The sequence below is a fragment of the Rattus norvegicus genome, chromosome 7 (assembly GCF_021556685.1).
Source record: "Rattus norvegicus strain SHRSP/BbbUtx chromosome 7, alternate assembly SHRSP_T2T, whole genome shotgun sequence".
NCBI lineage: Eukaryota > Metazoa > Chordata > Mammalia > Rodentia > Muridae > Rattus > Rattus norvegicus.
The window spans coordinates 19,425,290-19,442,162 of NC_141540.1; the positions used below are offsets into that span (position 1 = coordinate 19,425,290).

Below are 16,873 nucleotides of genomic sequence, written 5' to 3' on the forward strand. Positions count from 1 at the left end.
AAAACTCAGATGACCTCCAGCCCATAAATCAGGCATGGTGTTGCATTCCTATCGTAGCAATACTTGGGAAGTGGATACAGAATCACCATAAATTCAAGGATATCCTCAGTTCCCTGGCAAGTTCAAGGCCAGTCTGGGAAATATTTCATAACCCCCCCCCCAGAGAATCAGAAATACCTTATAAATTTCCTAAAGTCTCTATTTTGTCAATACTACTGTAAAAATTTGCAGGATTAAGAGACTTCACATTGCCTGGCAAGTCATTAGAATAAGAAATATGGTAAACTGATTTATACCTATGCAATCAAAACCTTATCTAGAGTTTACTGGCATGTCTTAAAATATTAAGAGTGGGAAGATAGAGGCACGGGAGCTACAGATAGACCAGTGGAATAAATTTGAAGACCCAGAAATGAACCCACACACCTATGGTCACTTGATTTTTGACAAAGGAACCAAAACCATCAGATGGAAAAAGATAGCATTTTCAGCAAATGGTGCTGATTCAACTGGAGGTCAGCATGTAGAAGAATGCAGATCGATCCATGCTTATCACCCTGTACAAAGCTTAAGTCCAAGTGGATCAAGGACCTCCACATCATACCAGAGACACTCGAACTAATAGTAGAAAAAGTGGGGAAGCATCTCGAACACATGGGCACTGGAGAAAATTTCCTGAACAAAACACCAATGGCTTATGCTCTAAGATCAAGAATTGACAAATGGGATCTCATAAAACTGCGAAGCTTCTGTAAGGCAAAGGACACTGTTGTTAGGACAAAACGGCAACAAACAGATTGGAAAAAGATCTTTACCAATCCTACAACTGATAGAGGGCTTATATCCAAAATATACAAAGAACTCAAGAAGTTAGACCGCAGGGAGACAAATAACCCTATTAAAAATGGGGTTCAGAGCTAAACAAAGAATTCACAGCTGAGAAATTCCAAATGTCTGAGAAACACCTAAAGAAATGTTCAACATCTTTATCATAAGGGAAATGCAAATCAAAACAACCCTGAGATTTCACCTCACACCAGTGAGAATGGCTGAGATCAAAAACTCAGGTGACAGCAGATGCTGGTGAGGATGTAGAGAAAGAGGAATACTCCTCCATTGTTGGTGGGATTGCAGACTGGTACAACGATTCTAGAAATCAGTCTGGAGGTTCCTCAGAAAACTGGACACTGCACTACCTAAGGCATATACCCAAAAGATGCCCCAGCATATAACAAAGAAACATGCTCCACTATGTCCATAGCAGTCTTATTTATAATAGCTAGAAGCTGGAAAGAACCCAGGTGCCCTTCAACAGAGGAATGGATATGGAAATATGGTACACAATAGAATACTACTCAACTACCAAATACAATGACTTTAGGAAATTCATAGGCAAATGGATGGAAATGTAAAATATTCTGAGTGACATAACCCAATCTCAGTAAAACACACATGATATGCACTCATTGATATGTGGATATTAGCCCAAATGCTCAAATTACCCAAGATGCACAGAACACATGAAACTCAAGAAGGATGACCAAAATGTGAATGCTTCACTCCTCCTTTAAAAGTGGAAGAAGAATACCCTTGGGAGGGTATAGGGAGGCAAAGTTTAGAACAGAGGCTGAAGGAACACCCATTCATGTTGGGAGCAATACCCTTGAAACTCTCCATTATTAATGTTATTATTATGGTTAAGTATGACTGGGTTCATGGAAATTCCCCAGCCAGCTGCAGAAGACTAATACAAATCTGGTGGTCAAAATGAATAATAATATGATAATGCTGTGACCTTGCTGAGAAATACATCTGACATCAAGACGTCCAATGTGATGACCTGTAGCCTTTCTGAAAAATCAACATCCTGCTGACTAATAGATACATCAAACCTGTGACCTTTCTGACATCCTGTCAACATCAGCCTATTCCCTGACCACACAAATATTGTGTCCTTGACCTGTGTAAATGTTTCTTACTCGCCCCACCTCTGTTACCCATGTTATGGTATAAATTCAGTCTTGGCTAAGAGTAAAATTGTCACCTTGATCAAACTCTTGTCTTGGCGTCCTTCTTTGTGTCTCTTGGCCCCCATTCTCTTCCAGGTACCCAGCACCCTCATTGACATTCAGAGCCTGCCCCCCATGTGTCCCATACATATACAGCCACCAAACTAGATAAGATGGATGAAGCAAAGAAGTGCAGGCCAACAAGAACCGGATGTAAATCTCTCCTGAGAGACACAGCCAGAATATAGCAAATACATAGGCGAATGCCAGCAGCAAACCACTGAACTGAGAATGGGACCCCTGTTGAAGGAATCTTAGAAAGGACTGAAAGAGCTTGAAGGGGCTTGAGACCCCATATGAACAACAATGCCAAGCAACCAGAGCTTCCAGGAACTAATTCACTACCCAAAGACTGTACATGGACTGACCCTGGGCTCCAACCTCATAGATAGCAATGAATGGCCTAGTAAGAGCACCAGTGTAAGGGGAAGCCCTTGGTCCTGCCAAGACTGAACCCCGAGTGAATGTAATTGTTGGGGGGAGGGCGGTAATGGGGGAGGATGGGGAGGGGAACACCCCTATAGAGGGGGAGGGGGAGGGGTTAGGGGGATGTTTGCCCGAAAAAATAATTAATAAAAAAAGAATAAAAAAGAAAAAAGCTTTCTGCATGTTAAAGGAAAGTAGACATATAACCTACAGAATGGGAGAAAATCATTAACTTTTGTACACTTTAGCAAGAATCTTAAAACCTAGAATATATAAAGAAAAGTTACGATTAAAAAATCTTTCAACACTTTCTTTTCTTTTTCCTCTTTTTTATTGGACTCTTTTTTATTTATATTTCAAATGTTATCCCCTTTCCTGGTTCCTGTCCATAAACTCCCTATCCCATCCCCCGTCCCTCTGCTTCTATGAGGGTGTTCCCCCACTCACCCACCCACCCATTCCTGCCTCTCTGCCCTGACATTCCCCTACACTGGGGTATCGAGCCTTGGCAGGAACAAGGGCTTCTCCTCCCATTGATGCTCTAACTCTCCATTGGGGATCCTGTTCTCAATTCAGTGATTGGCTCCAAGTAACTGACTCTGTATTTGTCATGCTTTCGGAGAGCCTCTCAGGAGACAGCTATATCAGGCTCCTGTCAGCTTGCACTTTTTGGCATCAGCAACATTGTCTGGGTTTGGTAGCTATACATGGGCTGAATCTCCAGGCCTTTCCTTCAGTCTCTGATCCAAACTTCGTCTCCATATTTCTCCTATGAATATTTTTGTTCCACCTTCTCAGGACTGAAACATCTGTACTTTGGTCATCCTTCTTGAGCTTCATGTGGTCTGTGCATTGTATCTTGGGTAATCCAAGCTTTTGGGCTAATACCCACTTATCAGTGAATGCATACCATAAGTGTGTGTGTGTGTGTGTGTGTGTGTGTGTGTGTTTTCAACAACTTTCAAGTAAACAAATGTGTTAATGAAATAAAAGTTTTTTGTTTTGTTTTGTTTTGTTTTTTTGGGAGATAAAATACAAATAAGTAGTAAATTCTTTTAAAAGTGTTCAACATATTTAGCTATTAATTTAGCAGGGTATGAAAATTACAAATATGTTGAGACTCCATTATACTCCTTAGGATGATGAATATCAAGAGAATAGACATTAACAGATGCTGGTGATGATATAGAAAAACAATCAGTGGTTTGAGGGGAAAATACTCTATTCATTACAAAGTACAAAGATTTCTAAATAAAATATAGCTAGGATTACAATATAACACAGATATATTATTTTGACCATATACCCAAACATCTCTGTCTTACCAGAAAGATACTGCACATCCATGTAAACTGCTGTATTATAAAGAATAGCCAAAAAAGCAATGTTTACCCTAGCAGTTCATTAGCAGATAATGGAAGTGTGCTATCTAGACACAGAATTTCATTCATCTGTAAAGGAAAATGAAATCATGAAATTTTCAAGAACTAGGTGAACTTACAAAGAACTCAGCCAGGTGACACAGACACAGGGGGAAAACACATGGTCTTTCTGAAACAAGGATATGGATCTCTTAGCATGTATACATATACATATATATATATACATATACATATACATATATACATATATATACATATATATATATATATAATCATGGTTATGGGCCATCAAACCAGAAACAAAATCAAAGATAAGGAGAAGGGAGGTGTTGCAGAATCAAGGGGAGCGTAATAGAACAATGTGACACTAAACTGAGTAAAAAAGAATAAAATCAGGGTCTTGAAAAGGTATCTTCATAGTCACTTTTATAGTAGAATCATTTCAGCAGCTAAAGATGCAGTCACTCCACATGTTCATCAACAAAGACATGCATGAAGACAACATGGTGTACACAAACAACGGTGTAGGATTTATCCTCAAAAACAAAAGTTGACACATTCTAAAACATAGATGACAGAACAGATCCTGTGTTAGGTGCTCTGACCACTCGTGCTTATATGTGATTCCATCTAGTTGTAGTAACTAAAACAATCTATTGCAAATACACAGAAGCTAAAAGGATGAGGCTGCCACGACTTCTCAGCAGGTAAAGGTGGTTTCCAAGAAGCCCGATGATCAAAGTTCAATCCGGTGTTCCAATCATGGAAGGACAGACACAGTTCCAAAACACATCTTCTAACCTCCATACAAGTAATCTCTCTTATGTGCACTTGCTCACCCACCCCAAGGACAAATGAATTGTATAGTGAAAAATTTAAAGATATTAGAATAATGATAGGAATGCAATGTGAAAGGGATAGATATTTGTTCAAGGACAGTTTTGTGTTTGTGAAGAAAACGTTCTGGGGATCAGCCACAGAACATCAGGATCATTATTCATATGAATTAACTGTATAAGTACAATGGTTAACATGGTAGATATTTGTAGTTTGAAATTAGTTCTCATCTTAAATGCAAAAGGACTATGGTTAATATATGAGAAGTTCTGGTCATGTTGAATGGTACAACTACATTGATGGTGGTCAGTTAAAGTCAGAACTGACTTTGATTTATAATCTGGAGATATTGAATTTAGGGTCAAAATGATGAGTTTATATTTTTGTCTGTAAGAAAAATACATAAGTATATTAGTTAGGTATATAATATGGTAGAGTTGTTGTTGTTGTTGTTGTTGTTGTTGGTTTGGTTTCACTTATTAAGAATAATCCCTGACATCAGGCAGATATATGATAGCTTCTGAAACTCTATAGACAGTAGCCTTGGCAGTAGTAATAAAGTCAAATATACCTGTGTCTATTTTCCAGAAGTGGGCATGTTGGATTAGATAGGTTTCACATGACAAGAGCACTGTATCTGTTTATTCTTGAATATAACACATGAGCAGGATTCATATAACAATCAGTTTAGGGTGACACTCAATAAACATGAAAATAAACTCAGGAAAATCTCTGTCATAATTCAGAATAGCTAAAGTACAAAAAATATTAAACATGCTCCTTAATATACATTAAACAGGCAATTACTCCTTACTTGTAATTCAATGAATTTCTCTTAAATCTTCAAGCATCCTTAAAGTCATTTTTTTTCTGGTAGAAAATAAGATAATTTAATTTACTGTTATCAGTATTCTATTTCACTAATTCTTTTGGAATTAATTTTTAAGACACAAAAAATAGAATGCTTTTCTATCAAGGTGCATTTACTGAGGAGGAGGAGTAAAAAGAATACAAGCACACCAAACTAATTAACATAAGATAGAGATGGAACTCAGGCTTTCCTAGCTATTACAAGGTACTGGGTGTGATACCCTGTCTTATCAGTAAAGAAAAATGTAGAAACCAAACAAATCTTTTTAAAACTAAAAACTAGAAAGAGACATGGAAGAAGAGATAGACATAAGGTAAACAATAAATATGTAAATATGGAGTTTTTCAAAGAGACAGAGGCAATATGGAGAAAGGAAAGAAGAAAATGAGGATATCAGTTATAGCAGAGACTCAGTAGCAGCTTATGGGAGAGAGACGCTCACACAGTTTAGGCAGGAATAGAGACACTGGACTCAGCTCTGAGTTGAAAATACTCAAATTAATCCAACAGCTCATTCAAGTCCCTACTCTTTAAACCATAACAGGGTTCCATTTTCCTATTCTACTTATTCTATCAATCTGTGTCACACACACACACACACACACACACACACACACACACACATCTCTTTCTCTTCTTCACTCTTTCCTTCTTTCCTCATTTTCCCCTCCTTTTTACTTTTTCCTTCCTTCTTTCTTCTCAGCAGAGCTTTGGAAGGATTTCATAATATTTTAAGTACAACTAAAGTAAAAATAAGGGGGAAAAAGGTGTATCCAAGATAAGGAGTGTGGCTTCTCCAAGGAGGGCTTCTTCAAGTCTTGCGTGTCTCTTTCTACTTTTTAGTTTTAAAAAACTAAAGGAACCATGATTCAGTATATTTTAACACAGAGGCTCACACTGCCTCTCTCTCCTCATGGCCAGGTTCAGCCTACTAACCCTGTGTAATGGCTATTCCTGGTTTTCAAATTGACTATATCTGGAATGAATGACAATACAGAATTGGCTCACCTGTGATCCAGATCTTGAGGCCAGAAGACACAAGTTTCTGACCTGAATCTTGGCATGGCGATATTGAGGCATAGTGGCTATAAAAAGCTTAGGCCCAGGCAAGGTAGGAGAGCACACCTTAATCCCAGGGAACTAAGGCAAGGAGATCTTTGAGTTCAAAATCAGCCTGGAACCAAAATATTCCCAGATCCAGGGTGGTTTATTCTGGGCCACACTTTCTGCTGGAGAACTAAACAAAAACATTAGAAGAAGGAAGATTCTCTCTTCTTCGTCGGCTTGCATTTACTTGCAGCACATCTGCTGGAATCTCCTTCAGAAGAGCAGCTGAAACAACTAGCCACATGGGACTGAGCAACTACTAGATTCTTGGACTTTCCACTCACAGCTGACCATTGTTGGTTGGACTACAGACTATAAGTCAACAAGTTCCCTTAATATATCGAGACATTCCATAAATCGTGAGTCTAAAAACCTTGACTAAAACACCATGTTGAGTGTACTACACTTTCCCTGCAATGTATATACTTCTAGATGCTTCTGGCTCTTGTCTCCCTCACATCTGCAATGAAAACCTTCTCTTCAAAGATACTTTGGGATACTCACATCCACATGTTCATTCAAAAACTGCCAAATACTATGAGGCATGAGAGAAGAGAGTAAGTGTCATGAGTGTGCGTGCACTGCATCCTTCGCGTCTAGTTTTCCAAATGATTCATCCATGTTGTGTGTGTCACTCATTGTTGACTTTCATGCTGTAGACCACTCCATTGCATGTGTATACAACAATTTATATTCACAATTAATAGCTATACCCTCTTATTGTGAGCTATGATGAATGAGACTGCTGTGAATTTGCTGTAATTAAATCTAGGTGTACATAGGCATGTATAGGGAACAGTTTTCCCTAAGTACATTAAAATTTGGGATTCGCTTTTCTAAATATATCAGATTTAAGAAATTACAGACATATACAGAAAATGTGGTACATCTATACAATGGAATATTACTCAGCTATCAAAAACAATGACTTTATGAAATTCATAGGCAAATGGATGGAACTGGAAAATATCATCCTGAGTGAGGTAACCCAAACATAGAAAAACACACATGGTATGCACTCATTGATAAGTGGCTATTAGCCCAAATGCTTGAATTACCCTAGATGCACAGAACACATGAAACTCAAGAAGGATGACCAAAATGCGAATGCTTCACTGCTTCTTTAAAAGGGGAACAAGAATACCCTTGGCAGGGAATAGGGAGGCAAAGTTTAGAACAGAAGCAGAAGGAACACCCATTCAGAACCTGCCCCACATGTGGCCCATACATATACAGCCACCAAACTAGATAAGATGGATGAAGCAAAGAAGTGCAGACCGACAGGAACCAGATATAGATCTCTCCTGAGAGACACAGCCAGAATACAGCAAATACAGAGGCGGATGCCAGCAGCAAACCACTGAACTGAGAATGGGACCCCCATTGAAGGAATCAGAGAAAGGACTGAAAGAGCTTGAAGGGGCTTGAGACCCCATATGAACAACAATGCCAAGCAACCAGAGCTTCCAGGGACTAAGCCACTACCCAAAGACTGTACATGGACTGACCGTGGACTCTGACCTCAAAGGTAGCAATGAATATCCTAGTAAGAGCACCAGTGTAAGGGGAAGCCCTTGGTCCTGCCAAGACTGAACCCCCAGTGAATGTGATTGTTGAAGGGAGGGCAGTAATGGGGGGAGGATGGGGAAGGGAACACCCATAGAGAAGGGGAGAGGAAGTTAGGGGGATGTTAGCCTGGAAACCTGGAAAGGGAATAACAATCGAAATGTAAATAAGAAATATCCAAGTTAATAAAGATGAAAAAAAAAAAAAGAAATTACCGACATGATCGAGCAGGCCTCTGCACGTGCTTGAATCGCAACTACAGCAAGCATTTTCCACCAGGGGACAACAGCAGGGCCCAGTGCTAATGTCCTCTTGGCGGTAGCAGTGGCAAAAGGCTGGCTGGGGGCTCTGGGAACACTGTGCCCTCCCTACTCCGGAGTTAGGAGCTGCCTGGATGTGCTCTGCCTGAAGTGTGATGGTCCTCCTTGCCTCCCAAGACTCTTCCAGTGGCATCTGTGTTCCCAGGCGTCATCCCTTGAGTCTGTCTGACAGGGGGGAAGAGCTGACAGAACAAGCTGGCCCAGCTCACAGAGAAATGTTCAGCTGCAGAAGTTGTTCTTCACCCCAGGTTTTCTGCGTGTGCACACTGAGTTGGTCCTGGCCCTGGGGGCTGGAGCAAACGTGGTATCGGTGCAGGTTGATGCTGTTGAGCACCCGCGCGCTCACACGGCTGCTGCTCTTCTTTCTTGGCTAGTGATAGGCTGATGATTGTGCCAGTGCCGGCAAGAAACAAAGGAGCCTAACCCGCGAACGCAAGCGGGAGAAAGCAGCCAGACTTGCTCTAGTCCGAGAACTCAGGCATACTGAAGAGTATCAGAACCCAGGAGCAAACAAAAAAACAGGAAGAGGTTGTCTAAAAAGCCCAAACTAAATAGATTGATTGTTGAAGTACCAGAGGATGAAGTTGTTAGAACTCCCTGAAGTAAAGCAGTAAAGCAGCCACCAGAGACAGACAAGGAAAACAAAAAGTCAAAGAAAAATAAGAAATCCAAGTCAGATGCAGTTCATGCCATGAAAGGAAGTTGATGAAGGAGCCTGGGAAACTAAAATCAGTTAACAGAGAGAAAGGACAACCCCCTAAACGTGATAAAGTACTGACTGACTTTGGTTCATTGGTTCATTGGAAAATACCATCACAGTCACCACCGAGTAACCTGCAACTGCATCATTTCCTATTGGTTCCAAGAAGAATAAAGGTGATTCTCCTCTAAATGTTCAAATTAGCAACTTTAAGTCTGGAAAAGGAGATTCTAAAATTCAGGATTCTTCAGGGTGGAATGAAAATCTTACTGTTTATGGAGTCTGTAAATAAAACTCATCTCACTGCCAGGAGACTCACTGCCAGGAGCCTCCCGGCCAGGAGAGGGCAATAGTGAAGGTGCAGTTGGACTCTGGTGATGGCTTTAAAGTTTGAGGGTCTTCAGACATTCTAGTTCTCTGACTGTATTGAAATGCTGATGATAACTTCTCAAAAGTCTTAAAAACTTTCTTGCTCTTTCTGAGGGTAAAGGGCTGCTGGCTTAGGTGATTAACACCCAGAACTCAGCTGGAACTACTCAAGCTCCAACTTTCCTCTGTTAGTCAGTCAGAAATAGCAGAAGAAAAAGGGACACTTTGAAAAGGGATCATAGAATTTATTACTAAATTGTATTAAGTTTCCTATGAAAGCTAAGGGGGAAAGCAGAAAGATCCTAAGTGAGGAAAGGGAAAAATTCTTCTAGGTGTGGAAAGGGAAATTTTTCTACTCTAAGCAGGGAAAGGCAAAAAATTCTCCCAAGGGGAAAAATTTCTTTTCTCTTTGTCCTCAGTACCTATACATCTTTCAAAATACATGCATATATGTTACAATGTTCATCATAAGTTCACACAAAAAATCAAATCATAACTTGAAACGTAAGTTTATAACAGAGAATGTTTACATGCATAACAATTACCTGGGTAAACATCCATCACCTGTCTCAGCTCCACAGGTTCACTGAGGTTTAAAACCATAACAAAGTTACTAGTGAAGTTTTGTATAGATAAACTCAGTCAATACTTTATCTTCTGTCCTAGCACCTATAATAAATGGTCAGTTCCCTTTTTATGACCTTAATTGCTTTATAACTTCTTGGAATGTGCTCTGTGTAGGAGAAATTCTGGTTATTTAAGAGCAATTAAGAAGTGACACTTGGGAGACTGGCAGAGTTCTCTTTGCAGTTTTGACTATCAGGAAAAAACCCACTAGTAGTCACACTATAAAAGAGTTTAATAATCACTGATATAATTTTAGAAACTCTTATAGGATCATCATTAAGACTTAAAAATCATCTATTTGTGTGTATAGCATCACTACAACACAGTACATCTTCATACATCTGCAGGGATGTGCTGCAAAGGGGTGGGCTATTACTTAATGATTGTTATATATGTTTAATAATAACAGGAAAGCATATTAATAGCAGAAACCTTTCCTAAAATGAATTCCCTTACAGCCTTGCTTAATAAGGTCAAACCTGTGGCAGATTATATAATAATATGAAGCAGGTCATCTCAGGAAGATCACCTGCTACTTATAAGCTTGTCCTGTTATGGTTCCTGACATCTCACCATTGAGTGCAGGTAAGGAGAAATGGAACTCTGTCCCACCTGCTTCTGCAGACAAGAGGAAAACCGCTGTCTACTTGGGCTCGAGACACCACTAACAGTAATGCAAATGATAAAAACTGGGAAAGGAATTGGAGTGATTGCTTAGTGTTTTCTGCCATTTGGGTCTACTGTTGAGCCAGTTTCTAAGACTATAACCCTATATCAATGACAAATGAACTAAGTTAAATGGCTTGTTTTCTACTGATCCCAGATCAGACTGGAATGTACCAGCAGAGGAGTAGGGGAACTGGCTAGATGAAGAAAGAACATTACTTCTGATGTCCCAGGAACTGATTTCTAATGCTCAAAAGTAATCAGATGATGATAAAGAAAAAGGAGAGAGAATGCCAACTGGACAATCTTAAATGAAAATAAGAAAAAACAGAAAAAAAGGAAAAAGAAGCAAGGTGAAGACAACTATTTCATACAGGATACAGAAGAACTAGAAAAGGACATTAGAGAAGAGATTCTAGTGACTACTTGCAAAGCAATTCCAAACTGGGAAAACGTTTGTTCCCTGAAGACCATGAGTACTATTGATCCAACTGAAGTAGACGTCAAAAATGAACAGTGTATCCAGACTCTTCTGCCTACTATTTCTCCTGAGCTCTTCTCAACTGCCACAGATATTACAAGGTTCACTGACAAACACAAGTCAAATACAGAGCAAAACAGTGTGCCTCCCTCACCTCTGTCACAGACTAGGTCTGCAACTAACTGCAAAACTCCAAAACAAATAAAAAAGAAGAAAAAAAGCCAAACGGGAAATGTGATATTTTTGTCTTGAATTGGATATGTGTTTACAAACACTGTCTTGAAGATTATGTTCTCTATGCAATAAATATGTAAACATGTACTGAATTGTATATAAATTTAAACCAAGTTTTAAAACAAAAAAATGAACACAAACATCATAAAATGGAATCAAAGGAAAGTTAATTTATGAAATTAAGTTGCCAACCTAATATATCCTATAGTGCTGGAAGACACTTGGGAGTCTTTTCAATTGAATGAGAATGATCTTAATTTAAGAATATTATCCTGGTTTTACAACAGTTCTCTGTTTACAAGTGATTGTGCCTTTTCTCATCTGCAGTTGAGGAATAATGGATTCTGATTAGAGAGAAGGCTTCCTAGAAACCAGTAGGCAAGTCCTTGGGTCTTATGCATGACCTTAGACGATTTCAATCTGTTGTAGACTTAAAATCAGAGTGCTTTGATCAAATGCATAGTCTTCCATATCTTACGTACTTGTTGTAGTGATTTGTATTAAAGAATCAGGAGTGCAAATAGAAGTCATTTATCATTTGTTTAACTAAACTGCCTTGGTTTAGTTTACAGTTCTTTAAAAGTTAAAGCATTAAAAAATGCAATTGACTTACCCTTGTATCACTTACAAGTTATTTTTGATAGTCTTACATTACTTGAATTATTTAAAGTAAGAGTATATTTTAAATGAAGGTAAACTATTTTATTCATTTGATACATACAAGGCTGAGACTAGCAAATAATGCTCTTGTTTATGATTTGAAGACTTTCCAGGCAAAATACAAATTAATTTTTCCCTTTCCCTATCAAAGTCCTAGTGTCTACTCATAGTTGCTAGTACATGTTTTACCTTTAGGATGAAGTAATTCGCAGTTTTTGAGCATGTGAGAAAGAGTGGAAAAGTGGCCAGACAGCTTTAATTGACATTGTCTTGAGGCCTCCAGTTACCAAGAATACATTTTTTAACTGCCTTAACCTGTGCAATGGATATGCACCAATTTCTTGAATGTGATTCATGATTTTACAAAAATTTTCATGTAGCTTGAAATTGTGTTGATTTAAATGTGTGATCTGTCACCATTTTTAGGCACTGTGTGATCCCTAGGAAACCTGTAGGCCTCTCTGTAACTGCAAATACTGCATGCATGGCCATGTACACTGTAAATAGCAGCTTGTTTCCTGGCGGCACCAGGAATGATACTGTTTAAAAGCTATGACCAAGGGTCATAAACACTGTCACTTATATTTGTCTACAGCCTGAGCTACTGTCCTCATCGATCAGTACTAGCGTATGCATTCAATAAACCATCCCTGTTGGACTAAGACTGGTATTTGTGTGGTTTTGTGGGTAACTCTTGGTATCCTAGTAATCTTAAAAACTATGTGAGCATGAGCCTGACTTTGCTCTATGGCTTTACCTCCCCAGTGCTGGGGATCCAGGACTGTTCTACTTCTTCAAGCACTCTTTTTATTATTTTTGTTTGTTTTTCTGTTTTGTTAAGTCCTTTAGATGTAGTCTCTCTATATATAGCCCTAGTTTTATTGAGTTTGCTAAGTAGACTGGACTGGCTTCATAGTCACAGAGATTTGTCTGCTTCTCCATCCTGAGTGCTGAAATAAAAGTTTGAGACATGTTGCTATGTTTGCTAATTGTTGATTTTTTTTAAAATGTGAGATTATTTCAAGTGGATAGAAAAATTGCAGAAAAGTGAATAAGAACTTTTCTCATTCAATTTTACTCAGACTAGATGGGACTCTGTTCTGGCTCTGTGAACATTCTGAAGGCAGAATGCTTGCCTTTCAAGAACTCATACCTAGCATGGTTTATACTATATGCCACAAAAATTATTACAAACAGTATTACACCATATAAGCCCAGATGAATTGTCAAATTCAGACTATGATACCCTTGTAGCAACATTATGTCATCTCTTAGTACCTCTCACATCTTCCCAATAATCACAATGCTACCTTTTGTGGCAAAAAGTAAGAAAACATTCTGGTGAAATTATAAGCCAGGATTAAATGTAGCATTTAGCAACCTTCCTTTAGAGTATGTTTACATCCAAATTTTATTTACTGTAAAACAGATTCCATAATAAGATAAGACAAACTACTGCCTAGAAGATATACAAAATGAGAACAAAATCCTCAGATGTTTTAGAGCTTGTTACCAAATAATAATTTCTCTAATATGCAGAGAAAGCTCACAGACAATTCAGTAGATGAGAGGCTAAGAATTAAGTCAGGGAAGATTAAAAATAATGTTCAGGTTGATAAAAAGGAAAATAATAAAAGTTGTCCCTTTTTGGAAATGGGAAACTAAGAGTAAAATTGAGATCTGAATGAAACCTTAAAAGTGTGGATACAGACCATGTAAAGGCACCTGAGCCTGGTGCTCCTGGCTTAGTGGTGTCACAGTTTAGAAAACAGTAGGTCAATGCCTCTGCATTAAAGCCAGAACTGGAACTTTTCCCTGTGTGGTTTCATCTGTTAACATGTCTTCTCTCACCATAGAGGTGATGCAGCTCTTAGCTGCTCAACGGGTTATTTGGATGTGCATACTACAGAGGACCAGATGATCACATGCAAAACTGATTTTTTTCTTTGCACAAATTTTTTCTACAAAAATTTATTATAAATTAAGAATGTTAGAAATGTAACTCCTCCAGAGAACAGAAGAAGCCAGAGATATATTTTCTTGAAGAAATAAATATATACAAGAAGCTTAATTTTACACAAAGTATTTTGATGCACCTTCTAGAAAGTGGATGTTACTGATCATGACCCATGGGTAAAATGAACCGACTGGGCCACATGGCTGTGGTAGTAGGTTTTAGTTACTTTTTAATTTAAGGAGTATATTAATTGTACATACTAAGGGATTACAATGTGGTATTTTCATATATGTGCATTATGTGCTTCTGTCATATTCATCCATTCAGTATCTCACCTGTTACCATTTTCTGTTCTCTAGATTTTTGCCTCATCTCAGAAATTCCTATTTTATTCTGATTCACATAATAGAAAAGGTAACATTTGCCTTTGTTAGGCTAATTTTCTTAAGGTGACCTCCATTTCCATAATTTTTAGGACATTTTCAGACCAATGGTGACATTTGGAGGACTATAATGTCTACATATGAAAACAACAGCTTGGAGCTGGAGAGCATGTAGTCATTTTCTAGAAGATCCAGGGTTTATTTTCAGCACTCAATAATTGCTCAAAGCTATGAGTAACTTCACTCCTAAAGGGTCCAACGCCCTCTTCTGATGTTTTCAGGTATTTTATGCATGTGGTATAGACATACATGCAGGAAAAAATACCCATACATATAAAATAAAAACGAACACACTTTCCTGAGGCATAACATAATGTCTTCCCTATGTTACATTTACATACTGTTTACTGATATGTAGAGATTAGCATACTGTAATAAATGTATATATTTGTGTAGATTAATTTATTTTAAAAATTATGCATCATAGGATTTTAAAGTCTGAAAGGAAAATACTCAGATCAAATGATTAATGAGTTCTCCACACTGAAAAAGTTAGTTACTGGAGGCTTGGTGTTTTCATACTATTGTCTTAGTATCCTACAACAGATAAAAAGATTATCCATACTTAGAAGTAAAGAGACAACTAGGGTTTGTGTCATACTTGAAGGTTGCTATCTTTTACAACAGGGTAAACACACGCTGGAACTCAACATCCTATTGCTAATGAGACCAAAGGGGCAAAATGTGGGAAAACATATTTCTAGAAACAGAAATACACTTAACTCTCCATAGCTTTGGGTATGTGGAGTAGGTTGTAAAGATAACCACAGTAGAAGGGAATTAGTAAGAGATGACAAATGTGCACAGCTGGATGAGGATTGTTTGGGCAGCTCTGTCCTCAGATGAGACTTTCAGAAAGTTATTAGTACTGTGGCTATACTTTACTTGTCTCATGTCTGTAGAGGATATGTACCATGGAGACACTTGAGCAGGACATGAGTCCCAGACACAGTCCTTAAGAGAGGCACAGTAAGGAAATATGAGGTGCAGTTGCCCCGTTGCCAGAAGCAAGCAATGAGCAGTATCAATGAACTCATCCTGTTAAGTCACATTTTTATTGTACCTGGGGCCTGACATTCTTGCTGGAGTCAAGATGTTTAGAAGCCAGCGTACAAGCTACCTCTGTGATTAAGAGTGACCAATGTACTTGGTGGCTCTGGGCTTCATCTTCATCCACCTGGAGTTGCTGGGGCTGATTGTGATGGCCTGGTAGCTAGTCAGTAGACACACGGCATACACAGACATCCTCGTGTTATTCAGTACCAATTTATATCCAGTATCATCCAGGAAATCCTTAAATCCAAAATCTAGCCTTGTCTGTGGAATACCTTTTGAGATGATAGTCGAGTAGTTGGCAAAAGTCATTTGCTCTATAATCACGTCTTTGGGCATTAAATGCTTCCCAGTTAATAGGAAAAAGGCATACAAAAGCATTAATTGTGAAGCATTCCCATTGAAATCTGGGGGAAGGGGAAAATTCCCACTGCCACGTTTGCAGTAGCCATTTATATTCCTATTTAAAAAAGTAAATTTAATAGGATCAACAGACCATAGAAATGCATTGAGTGTGCATTATTTCATGAAGTTAGTTTAAATAAAATAGCCACTACATCACTGATTTATATAGCTCTTTCACTGAAGAAATGTCTAAAATTTTGTTCTTTATAGAAGTAGATGTCCTCTATTATTTAAACGCAAAGTAATAGATATGTCTCTTAAAGATTAATATTTTCACTAGATGAAGTGGCATAAGCCTCAATCCTAGCACCCAAGAGGCAGAGGCAGAGACAGATAGACCAATGAATCAGAGATTAACCTGGACTACCAACTCACTTATAGAAAACACAGGCTACATTCAGAGAAACCCGGTCTAAAAAAAAGAAAGAAAGAAAGAAAGAGAGAGAGAGAGAGAGAGAGAGAGAGAGAGAGAGAGAGGAAGGAAGGAAGGAAGGAAGGAAGGAAGGAAGAAAGAAAGAGAGGAAGGAAGGAAGGAAGGAAGGAAGGAAGAAAGAAAGAGAGGAAGGAAGGAAGGAAGGAAGGAAGGAAGGAAGGAAGAAAGAAAGAAGAGAAAAGAAAGGAAAGGAAATTTTGTTTTCATTAGTTTTAACTAAATACTAATGATTTGTTTCAAGGAGAGACTTTTAGAATATGCCATCAT

General features: G+C 38.4%; 1 long non-coding RNA gene and 2 pseudogenes across 2 annotated transcripts in view; 1 reads left to right on the forward strand and 2 right to left on the reverse strand.

Annotated features, from left to right (window-relative positions):
• The window catches only part of LOC103690176 (protein LYRIC pseudogene), a 44,998-nt pseudogene extending 33,325 nt beyond the window's left edge, over window positions 1–11,673 (forward strand).
• The window catches only part of LOC102549242 (uncharacterized), a 1,084,685-nt gene that overhangs the window by 793,990 nt on the left and 273,822 nt on the right, over window positions 1–16,873 (reverse strand). The gene's annotated exons all lie outside the window — the stretch shown is intronic.
• On the reverse strand, window positions 15,327–16,277 carry Vom1r-ps97 (vomeronasal 1 receptor pseudogene 97; annotated as a pseudogene).